At 40.9% G+C, this 12,330-nt stretch overlaps 1 protein-coding gene across 28 annotated transcripts in view; it reads left to right on the top strand.

Moving 5' to 3' along the window:
• Positions 1-12,330, top strand: part of PARD3 (par-3 family cell polarity regulator) — a 649,441-nt gene that overhangs the window by 543,743 nt on the left and 93,368 nt on the right. The window contains exon 23 of one of the 28 annotated variants that reach the window (XR_012030741.1): positions 11,935-12,002. The exons of the other annotated variants lie outside the window; for them this stretch is intronic. The gene's annotated coding sequence lies outside the window, so the exon portion shown is untranslated. The remainder of the gene's footprint in view (positions 1-11,934; positions 12,003-12,330) is intronic. 28 annotated transcript variants of the gene reach the window in all.

The following is a 12,330-nucleotide window of genomic DNA, read 5'->3' as shown; positions in this document are numbered from 1 at the left end:
CCCACCAGGAGCCACTTTTGTACCTGCTAGAAAAGGCACCCTTTCTTCAGGATTCAGTCTCCTCTCTCTGTGGCGTTTTATCAAAACAGGATTCTTTTCATTACCTGTCATACCGTTGTCAGCGCAGTCACACGTTGACATTGTCTGTGACGCAAATGGCACCTACTTAATATGGCACATTGATGCACTGTGCAGCATGGGAGCTGGATGAGGAAAGGCTAGAGGAACTCTGAGAAAGGCTTCAGAATAAAAATCCTGGCTCTGCTGAGCACAGCACTTCCCTTCCAGGTGCCCCCCGCATGCCCCTCCCCTGCCCCACCCCACACACAGGGTGACATTAGTTTCTGTCTTCTCTGTTGTCAGAGTTTTCAGGAATCACTGCATGAAAAGAAAATTTTGATACTTGAATTATGAATTTTCCTTCTAGAGTACTCTTGAGTGGAGAATCACCTCAGGGTCTCACCTCCACTGACAATGACAGTTTCTTTTTAATACTTTTGCTGTTGATATTTCCAATGTCTGTTTTTGGGGTGTTACTCTGAGGGCTTTCCAAAGCAGGAACATCCCAGCTGGCCACCATTCTTTTGTAGATTAATAAAAGTTAGGTAACACATGATAAATGTCTGTCTTAAAATACTGAAATTCAGGCCCCCAACAGTGAAGCAAACTCTTATTTTGTCACCCGTGGACTAGCACACATTACCCCGAGCAGGGGCTCTGTGTGTTAGCTTCGGGTCTGGCATAAGGCCCCTGGAGACTAGAAGCTGGCAAGTAGCTTGTCTACCCCGTCCTCCCCTGCGGAAGGCCTTCCACACCGTGGGCCCTCAGTACATCATTACTGACTCTCACCACCTTGCTACTCATTACTTTTTAAGGCTCTTACTACTTGACACCAGCATTGACTTGACTTCTTCCAATCAGACTTTCCTCCCTTTCAATTGGAAATTTCTTTATTTTACTTTACTTCAATTTGCCAACATATAATAAAACACCCGGTGCTCATCACATTGCATGCCCTCCTTATTGCCTGTCACCCAGTTACCCCCTCCCCCACTTGCAAATTTCTTAAATGTTTTATCACTTCTTTGAGTTCCCATTCAGCCCATATTTGGCATGGCTTCCTCACTATCTGGCCTTAGAAAATGTTGGGCTAGTTTAAGTTAAGTACAGGAGCCCTCAATTAATTTCCAAAAACAAAGACCTGATCTTAAAATATCTTTATGATCTGTCATTCCCAGATGCCACTGAGAACAAATTTGTTTTTTCCCATCCTGCCCTTTTTCTCCTTCTGCATCCCTGATCCTCCATGCCCTCCTCCCCCTCCTCCACCTCCCCCATGCCCTCTTCCCTCATCTCCATCCCCCATGCCCTTCCCCCTCATCTCCATCCTCCCTGCCCTCCTCCCCCTCCTCCACTTCCCCCATGCCCTCTGTGCCCCTCATCTCCATCCTCCATGCTCTCCTCCTCACCCTCATCTCCATTCTCCATGCCCTCCCCCCTCATCTCCATCCTCCCTGCCTTCCTCCTCCTCCTCCACTTCCCCCATGCCCTCTGCCCCCCTCATCTCCATCCCCCATACCCTCTCCCCATCTTCATCCTCTATGCCCTCTGCCCCTCTTGTCTCCATCCTCCATGCCCTCTTCCCTCATCCTCCATGCCCTCCCCCCCATCCACATCCTCCATGCTCTCTTCCCTCCTCTCTAGCCTCCATTCCCTTCTTCTCTAGTCCCATCCTCCATAAGGTGGGATCACATCCACCTCTCCATAAGGTGGGATCACATCACCTGTTTAACAGAATGACAGTGATAATAAATTGTTATTTCCAAAGGTTTACAGAGAAGTATTGAGACCAGTACAAGTGGAATGTGGAAAATGATTGGTCCCCTTCCTATTTTGATAATTCAAGGACAATATGAGCCAGAGCTGCAGGCAGTACAAGTACTTAGCACTCACTATCTTCCATGTGATGATGGTAGTATCTAACCCTGCCTGAGGGAGTGATGTCTCGAGGAGAGCCAGAATCTATGGGTTTCAGACTCTGATTTTCTTGCAGGAAATAGTTCCTAATCACCTATTCTGAGAAGTAAGAATGATGCTTTGGCGGATATTCATTTGAGGTTTCATAATTAAGGAAGCCATTTGTCCAAAATGTAGCTAAAGAAGAAACAAATATTTATTTAAAACAAATAGTTTATTTTTCTCAGAAGAATGCCAGTGCTGGAGGTGGGGATAGTTTAAAGAAGACATTAGCCCAGAACATATGAACCAAAGCAATTTCCTCTAAAGTGTAATTGGCTGTAGTGTTAATCTCTTTGTCCATAGTCAAGGAAATCACCATTATCATTTTCACATGTGAGGGAAGTCAGGCGTGCCTTGTTTACATTACTGCCGTTTATAAAACATTTAAAATGGCTATTCTGCTGAATAAACATTCAAGAGTCTGAAGGATAAGCATATCACTTGAACTTCTTAAGACTAAACTTTCCAAACCATTTCCTGCCAGAGGGACCCAACAGTAAAATTGCAAACTCTGTGCCCTGAGATGAGATAGGCAGAATTAGATTAAGCAGCTTACTGTTGACATGTCTATTGATCTGGGTTCAGTGCAGTTTCCTGTCTCTGCCAGCAGTCAGATTGCTGTATACAATAACACAGTGGCCTGGTTTATGTGAAATTGGGGACTCCAAGCATCAATTACTCCAGGAAGGCAGTGGCACTGGGAGATAAGGTTAAGCTGCTTGCAGTGTTTAAGACTGCTAAAATCCAAGCAACGTATTTGCTGTCTAAAATGTTGCTTATAAATTTGACAGTGTTCCATTTATAAAATTTCCAAAGAGATCATCCAGTGTTATTCTCTGCAGGTAGTAGTACAAATAGCATTATGAATGCTTATTGTTAAAGCAGTGTAACCCACTTCTCAGTTTCATGCATATTTCTTAAATATCTGCATAAAGATATTGGATCGGGTGGCAGGACATCAAGAATGGTGGAGCCATCTTAGACCACAGGAGAGAATGTTGTTGATTTAAGAAATAAATGTCAGCCATTTGACTTGGATATTTTGTTTTCTCTTTTTCTGGGACCAATTGAATAGATTTAGTCAACTACATCCCTATATTTCTAATACCCACTAATACGTTTTTAGAGAGCACTTACCTTTCCTATACTAAATACTACGTCTTTATTGCAAAAAGCATCAAGACTACAGAAAAGTATAATGAAAATCACAGGTGTCATTACCCAATGATAATTATTTTGTTTTTGGATACATGTATCAAAGGTATTATTTTAAAATATGTGTCTCAGGGCACCTGGGTGGAGTGCAGAGTCTGCTTGAGATTCTCTCTCCCTTTCCTTCTGCCCCTCCTGCTCATGAGCTCTCTCGCTTTCTTAAATAAATAAATAAATCTTTTAAAAATAAAAGGTGTCTCCCCTTCCCCCCGCCATACACACACATGCACACATTTCTTTACTGAGCACTCATCTAGTTGTGAATATAATCTATTTTTATTTTCTTTGTTTATTCTTCTTTGTTAAAGGAGGTATCACTTTCCTTAGAAGATTCTTACCTCTTACCTTGCTTCAAACATTATAGACATTATAGAAAGAACAGAAACTGAGCCTTTATTTACATACTTCTGTAGAGAGTAACAGAAAAGCAATTTTTCACCCATAGAGGTGAGAATCTTGAAAGATTCTGGATGGGTCAGCCCTTTAGGTCTGTTCATACAGGTTTTTAAGTTTCGTACTTACAATGTAACTCCCTATTCCTATAAGAGATGTTCAGAGAGCAAATTCCATGCTTTCTGGTGAGACATATGTGCTATGAATCGGATAAAAGGATAAATTTTTGAAAGTGACATTTCAGCTTGCCTATCATGACACTGTATGTATTTTTCAATACACATTTGTCTCGGAAATATCTCCCTTACTTTATTACAGGTAGAAACAGAGTTTCATATAAAATGTAGGAAATCCCTTAAATACAGTGCTGATGAAAACCAGACTTGGAAATTTGACAAGTCAGGGCACATTTGACTAATTTAATTGTATTTTCCAGGTTGACCTCCTGAGATTGGCACTGTCCTCAATAAGGCTTTGCAACATTTACACCGTTCTTTTCCGTTTTATATCTTCTAAGAGTGATACAAAATGAATGTATTTAAAATGTATTTAGCATTTATTGACATAGTTTTAGGTTTTATCTTTTAATGAGATTTTAATTGGCTTTATTGCAGGATTTATGCAAGGTGCCTGGAATGCCAATAGGCAAGAGTGACCTAATAAGTAAAATGGGCCATTACAATTAATGCTAATATGACATCTGTTAGCAAAGCTAGTGGGCTAACTTCCTGACTGGGTCTGATATTTAAAGGAAACCAGGCCTCATCATTTTAGGTTTTTCAAGTTGCCTAGACTCTGAAATGCTGGAAACTCATGGCATCGTCTTCCTTTATTGAAAAGTCCTGGTTTTGTAAAGGTTTTAATTAACTTTGAAATACCACTTTCTGATATTAGACTTCTCCTGAGAAGGAGTTGTGAAAGGCCTCTCCATAGAGGATACTTTTAGGCATTCATTATATGACAGACAGTATAAACAGCTACACTCTCTTCCCCATTTATATAGTGGTGGTAGCAGTTGGAAGGGTAAACGGGAAGCTCATAAGCTGTTCTCTCCGTGTGAACAGGATAGGTGCCATCAACCCACACTGTGTGAAACTGAAGAGGTCTTTGTGGTCAATTTCTCCTGTCACTGATGACATGGAAGGAAGAATTACCAAATTTTTTTTGTAAGAATTGCATGTATCACCACATTAATAATGGACCAAAAAAAGTCAGTGATTGTTATCATCAAATGAAACAGTTCTAAAATGTGAGGTTGTGTTGACTGCTTCACTTTCTCCCCCTCTGAGCTACTGGGAGCTCATTCACCTTGCCCTCATCCCTGTTGTCTACATAACCATCTTATCTCTACTCCAGGATGATGAATCCTTGGAGGACCTCTTTACATCCCTCACAGAACCAAACCAAACAGGAGGCCATACACTTAGAATTCTCAGTAAACATTTATGTGATCATTGACTTGAGACAAGTTAGGCCAGGAGGTTTTCTCGGCCTGGATTAAATGTGGGGAATTGGGTTCATCTCACAGAAGATCTAGGGGAAGAGGATTGTAAAAGCCTAAGGTAGTATGATGAGCACAAGAGAAGCCACTGAAGTTTAAGGTTGATTTGATTAAAGGTGGAATAGAAGAGGAAAGACATTGGAAACCAAAGGACTTTTAGGATTTTTGTGAACTTGAGAGTTGGTAGAAGCATTGTTGACAATAAGACATCTTTTCTGGACTCTTCTAAGAGCTTCCTAATGGTTTTAGTCATGAGTTTCTCTTCTCTGCCATCCTCAGTATGGTCACACTCTTGAGTCATGCACAGCCTTTCTTAGCCTGTTAGCCTAAGGAATTGTATCCAGACATCACAAACTCTAACAGTGAAAGTGGGGCTCTCACCCCACCGTTGCAGCCTCGCCCCCAGAGTCCCTGTGAACTTTCCCACCGAGTCTCTATTCCACAAGGGGCTAAAGGACATACAAGGCATGTTCTTGGTCTTGTCTGCCTTCTGTTTTTAACATTTTATGGTTTTACATTGGAAATTATTTCCCTAAGTGAGGGTTGTTTCTGAATATCCTTAAAGTCCTCAGAACCCAGCAGGGTCTTCTCACTTCTACTGACGGAAGCAAAGCTGGGAGAAAGAAAGCAGAAAACAAAACTATGATGCTAATTTGGGCTAAGAGAGATTGCCACTAGGGATCAGGCTAGAACAATGTAAAAGTTGGAAGGCCACTTGGGGAGGTGTTGACAGCCACTAGATCCAGAAGAATGGGCTGAGATACCAGGACTTAAAATTCTGGTGTGAGTTTATTGAGATATTTTTTAAATGTATATTGGAGTTGTGGGAATGTAGGGAAATAAAAGTATGGGGGAAGAATGATAATTATGAGTGTCAGATTTCCCAGTATGGCTCAACAGATAGTATCTCAAATTCAGCTAGGATGATAGTGATTTGAGCACACTTAAGTGTAGTCCTAAGAACAGGAGGAATGGACAGAAACCTATATGAGAGAGCAAAGTACAGAGCAAAAATACATGGGAGCAAAAAAGAAAGATAGTCTAAGGCATTGTCAGATTCTAAATAAATAACATGCTACATGATATACCACAAAGTGGCCTTTCCTGTGGATGGAAAGGAGGAAATGTGGTATTCTCTGCTCTTTTTTTCTTATATCTGCCTCTCTCTCTCTCTCTCTCTTTTTTTTTTTTTTTTTTTGCTTTGCCATTGTCTTCGCTCCTGTCTGGCTTACATTCCCTCTCCAGATTCTGAGCATTTCTGAGTGTACAGTCATTTCCCAGTATCATGACTCTGAACTTCAAGAGGAAAAGTGCACTTTGTAGGAGATGTCTGAGAAGAGAGGAAAGGGCCTGCCCATGCTTTGGGGTCCGATGAGCCAGACTGAGCCTAAATCTTTACTTAGCCATTTCCTGTCTTTAGAGCCTTAGACATGTTTTCATATCTGTTGGTTGGGGGCAGTTACAGTGACCTCAAAGGAATATAAGAATTAAGTGTCAAGGGAAGAGAATGAACATTTATCGGTACTTACAATATGCCAGTCAGAGCCAGAGGCCGAGGGCTGTGTATGCATTCTCTGTTCCCATGACAACCCAGTGAGGTAGGCCTGATTAAATGAGATAACACACGTAAAGATGTTCATAGGGAATAGCAAACAGGGCGTTGTCATCTCCTCCTAGAATTAGGGGGAGCTGAATCACAGCAGGGCAAGGCACCACACTCCTTACCACCACACTATGCTGGAAAGTTAAGTCAAAAAGAAGTTGTTTTCGAGTGGCATTATGGGATGAATTGTAGTTTTCTTAGGGATCAGATGGTTGAGATCATCCCAGATCAGCGCGTGTCCTGGGAAATGAGTACAGGCTGTGGCCGTAATGGTGATGAGGTAGGGCACAGAGGTGAGGTCACTTCTGTTTCACAGTAAAGGCATCTTTTCAGGTAATAAGTTTCTGGGAATTCATATCTATTATGTCAGTCAAGAGAGAGCAGTAAATTATTTCCATTTCATGACACTGAGTGCCTTTCCTCCTTGTCTATAGGAACTAGAGCTTGTATATCTGGAACTAGAGCTGTTCCAGATGCTATGGAAGAAGAGACTTCAATGCAGAGGTGGCATCCTATAAGAAATCTCTCCATCTCCACTGGTCTTATTTACATGCAAAATATCTGGGGCATTCCACCAATGAAAGAACAGTTCTGATTTATGTTAACATGTTACTGAGGAATTAAGCCACAAACCTTGATGAACAGAGGAGAGAAATAAAACCCAAATATAGATGACCCTTGAACAACACAGTTTGAACTTGTAGGTCCATTCATACATGGATGTTTTTGATACACTACTATAAATGTATTTTCCTTATGATGATATTACTGTATTCTTAGCTTTATAGTAAGAATACAGTATATCATCCATACAACATACAAAATGTGTGTTAATTGACTGTTTACGTTATTAGTAAGGCTTCTGGTCAGCAGTGGGCTATTAGTAGTTAAGATTTGGAGTACTCAAATCTTTTTAGCCACACAGAGGTCAGCGCCCCTAATTCCACATTGTTTAAGGGTCAGCTCTACTGGTATTTGTCCAATTTCTCTTCTCTCTCTCACCCGCAACAGAGACACACACATACACACACACATATGCACAACATGCACACACATGCATACCACATATGGGGACACGCAAACACAACCTATATTTATACTTATTGTGGTAACAGATGAAATATGCGAGATATTGTCTTAATGCTGGGAAATCCTTAGTCCTGGCCTTGCATTGAACACATATCACACAAAGGTGATACCGTGCAGATGCTCACAATTTGACAAATTCGAAAAAATCTTCCTATCCTTGCAATAGGTGGATAATTTTAGCAAGATACATGTTAAAAAATTCAATGAATCTAATCTCCACCAAGTAGGATTTTTGGTAACTCAGGGTGAAGTCTATGCACTAATGATAGATGAAGTGCCTGTTTTGGATTTCTGGCCATGAATATCTTAAACACAACTTTGTGATAAAAATTATTATGTTAGTGATAATAATAGCTAATGTTTTATGAAGTGCTTTCTCTTGCAAGAAGTTGCATACGTTTCCTCCTTTCATTTTCACAGCATCTCTGTGAAGTGGGCACTTTTTTGGAAAACCACTTTACATACAGAGTTTACAGAGACAGAGAAGTGACTCTGCCAAGCTCACAGAACTCCTAAGTGGTGTGGTAGCATTTGAACCCGTGTCTCTCTGACTCCAGTGTCTTTGCTCTTGTTTGGAAAACTGAATTGAGAAATACTTTCCCTGTTTATAAAAGATGTTAAATTTTGAGTCCCTGGGTAGTTCCTCCCCATTAATATTTAACATTCACTTTAATATTATTTCACTAAAAACAGAATCAGCAATGCTTTTCTTCTCAGAACGCTTCCTTGCCCAGGCTTTGACACTGGCACTGATAATGTTTCTGTGATTTCTACCCTTCTTTCTTTCATTTCTAGAATATTTAATAGCATGATATTAAGAGAAGTAATATTGAGTCCTCTGGGATCCTGACAACCAAATAGTCGTCCATCTAAATATTATGCAAGACATTTGATGAGAAGATGTTTCCTGTGAAATGAAGTTTGTTTCTCATTAAAACAGCCATTGCATTCATATGTTGTTCATCTCTTATGACCCAAGAAATGGAGTTTAAAGGAATCAGGGATTCTTAGGTGACTGAAGGGAAAAGAATAGTCTCCCCCTCCCTGTTAATTTTAAGTGACAGGATTAAAGTTTGTTTTGTCTTACTTTTTTTTTTTTCAAAATATGTGAAATTTCAAAATATGTGAAAATTTAGTGTGCGTTAAACTAAACACACTAATTTGAGTGGTTATCCTCAAATATATTACTTTTCTTCTTTGGCCAAGATATTCATACCTATTAGGCAAGTACATTTCTGAAAATTTAAGAAACTTGAGTTTTTTAAGTTCTTAAAGAAGTTCTAACAGGTCTGTTTTATATAGAGGTTTCAAACATTCCGTATTCGCTGAAAAAGCGATGACTGTCAATATCTGGAAGGTCCTCAGGGAGTGTGTCCTGAGCCCTGTGGTAGCTACAGAGCAACCAGGGGGTCCTGGAGGTCTGTGTGTGAGGCTCTAGCGTGGCTGATGAGGAAGTATCATGTGGGTAAAGGCCTGATTGCTAGGGCCACAGCTCCTGCTTGCTGCTCTGTTCCCCCTCAGAAGAAGAATACAAGGGAAGCAGCATGCCATGCATCACACATTCCTGTCACCACCTTTAGTGCAACTCCTCCCTGCCTTACCCATCATCTTTGATCCTGTGTATGGTGAGATTCACAAGAAATCAGCTATAGATGCACCTGTGCCATGAGGTGCGCTAGCTTAGTAAACAGCCTTGTTAAAAATGTATTTAGGGGCCCTAGCATCCCCCAGTGGTGGTGTTGGCAAGGTTTTTGAAGATAGAAGACAGGGGGATGTCATTAGTAATATTAGATGAGAGCTCACTAGTATTGCTGTTCTCATCTTGAACAACTGAATGAATAGTCACGCAAAACCTCTGTGGTTCAGTTCAGCGTCCCGCATTGGGGCCATCTACAGGCAATCTCCACTTATGGGTCATCCTTATTGTCAGTTACTTTTCTTTACTAAAATACTTTTTTAATGAATGCTTTTATTTGCACTTTAGAGAATGGCTCATTATTCCTGATTTGACTTGTGTCCATGACAGAGAGTGAATTTTTAAAAAAAATGTTACATAGTAAGAAGAAAAGTAAATCTTCTGTTCATGGCTATGTCTCTAAAAAATGCAGTTCTGCTGACTTATAGCTAAAAGCAGCTCATTAATTAGCAGAAGTACTTACAATTGTTTTACACCATAGAGAATATTTATGTATTGAAAAATTGGAGAAGTAAGTGCTATGCATGAGAATCCCAGGCATATTTTGTCCAGAGAGAGCTCATTACCTTTTTGTCTCTTATTAAAAAAGTTAGGTCATTGCCTCTTTTGACATAAAATTTCTACTTTCTTAAAAAGGACAAGGGGCACACTTTTTTTTTTTTTAATCAGTCATTCAGACTTTTCTAATACAGCTTCAGTGTTCACTCTAAAGGGAATTTAAATCACCTTTAGAACTAGAATTATACTGGTTCTTTTTATTTCAGGTTGGAATTGAGAAATTTAAAATGAAACCTTTTTGATAAATATCAATTGAGGATTCCCATAAGGTTTACTGTGTGTCTTTATTAGTGTGTATTTGGGGGGATTTATACAAAAAAGGGGGATCATCTTTTTTGGTAAAAGAAAGGTGGTCTGTACATTTAAACCCTTCAGTGACCACACAGGCCTTATCTGGTAACTAGCTTTGCCCCCAGTAAATGAAACTCAATCCGTGGTGTCCCAGCAGCCATGACCTCTGACTCTGACACTGCCTCTGAGGACCAGGGGCCAGTTGTTCTCCACCCACTTTGGAAATGCCTTTACCAGGGACCCCATGGCTGGGGTTTCCCTTTTGCTACCCACTGATTTGTGTACATTAAATCAGTTTGCAGGGCATCTGCTACATCCTCCAGCAGTTAGTGTAAGATTGCTTATTGAAAAACACTTGTTTTGTGCTTATTTTTATTTAATGTGCTTTTTTTTAACCCAAGAGTTGCAAAACAACCATTTGAATGGGAGATAATCAGAAGACTGAATCTTAATGAATCATGAGTCTTGCTATAAGATAAAGAGGGAATATATTTTATTAGTAAACTGCAGGTATAGGATTAATAAGTCTTGTTTATCCAATTAAATTATAAACAGGGTGATATCATCCACCCCACACTCACCAAATACACCGAGTAGGATACCTGCTGTCAGGCACACACCATGACAGATAGTGGCTTAATGCTGGGCACAAAGGGAGTGACATCTACATGCCCGTTGGTTGATGAACCTCCTACAGTCCAATATTGAGCCTTTTGAATTATAGGGTGGTGCCACTATTTTTTTCTGATTGTTTTCAAGAGAACTCACTCCAGAAACATACAAATAGGACAAGACCGGGATGGAATAGGAGCTTGACAAATCTCAATAGCACAGGAAGGGCATAACGGGGGCCATAGGAGGTCACTCAAGGCAAAAGTCACCTACTTCCTATCTACTGACAGTGCTGAGTTTGCTGGAACATTGTCATGGTGCCCTGATAGTGACATCTTTAATTCTCGTTTCATACCCCAGCATAGCACAGATCTGTGATGCGGAGCCAGGGGGGATGGGGCTCCTGTCCAGCCAGCTCACTGTTCCTTTTACTTGCTGTCTCTGTGCCATGATACCTGGCATAGGGCTTGCTCCCTGTCACCCAGCAGCCTGCTCTCACATTTGCTTTTGGACCCTTCACCCCTCTCTCTCTCTTTTTTGCACAAGAATGAAGTAAGAGTCCAGTGAAATATGTATGTGATTGACTGTCAGTGTGTCCCTGAGCAGGGGTTTCCACCTCCCTGCCCGCACGCTGGTCCTCAGCCATGACGCATCCCTAACATGCCAGCCCAGGGGTGCGGGGCTCTCTCCAAAGCATGCACCACCATGTGCTCCCTCCTCCCACTTGAGAGAGCTCCAGCAAGAACAAGCCAGAGAATGCTTGGGACCTGTTACATTTCCTGGGCCCTAGGTGAGGTTGAAAAAGTGGGAGCCAGGGAAACTGCGTCAGGACAGGAGTCCTTGCATTTCTTCAAGACTTGGTCTCTTTCCTTCCTTGCCCCCACATTAACCTTCTCTCTCTCTCTCTCTCTCTCTCTCTCTCTCACCCTCTTTCTCTGCCCTCTCACCTCACTTCTTTAGGGCTTGGCATCCTTCTCCAAAGTCCAAGCCCATCTGCCTGCCTTTGTGTCTGCCGTCTCACCAGAATCGTATGTAATTACAGTTCATGGATTTACTTTTGAAAATTGATCATGAGAATAGAGTTGGAAGAGTATATTTACAAATTTTTTTAAATGCTACAAAAGATTTGAATACTTTGTTCATTTCTTTTCTAATACATTGAAAAGTTTTTCCTCATTATACCTGGCTAGTTTAGCATTTTAAGAGAGTTTAGGTCAGCAGAGGAGTATTTTAAAATTGAGTTCAGATATCAGTATAAACAGATTAGGCAAGTTCAGCAAGCCGGTGTCAAAGATCTCAGCTCCTGCTGATTCTTACCTGAAAGTTCCAATGACTCCAGCATCAGACATCTCCTTG

This window comes from Canis lupus, chromosome 5 (genome assembly GCF_048164855.1).
Source record: "Canis lupus baileyi chromosome 5, mCanLup2.hap1, whole genome shotgun sequence".
In the NCBI taxonomy this organism is placed as follows: Eukaryota; Metazoa; Chordata; class Mammalia; order Carnivora; family Canidae; genus Canis; species Canis lupus.
This window is presented reverse-complemented; position numbering and strand designations above follow the sequence as displayed.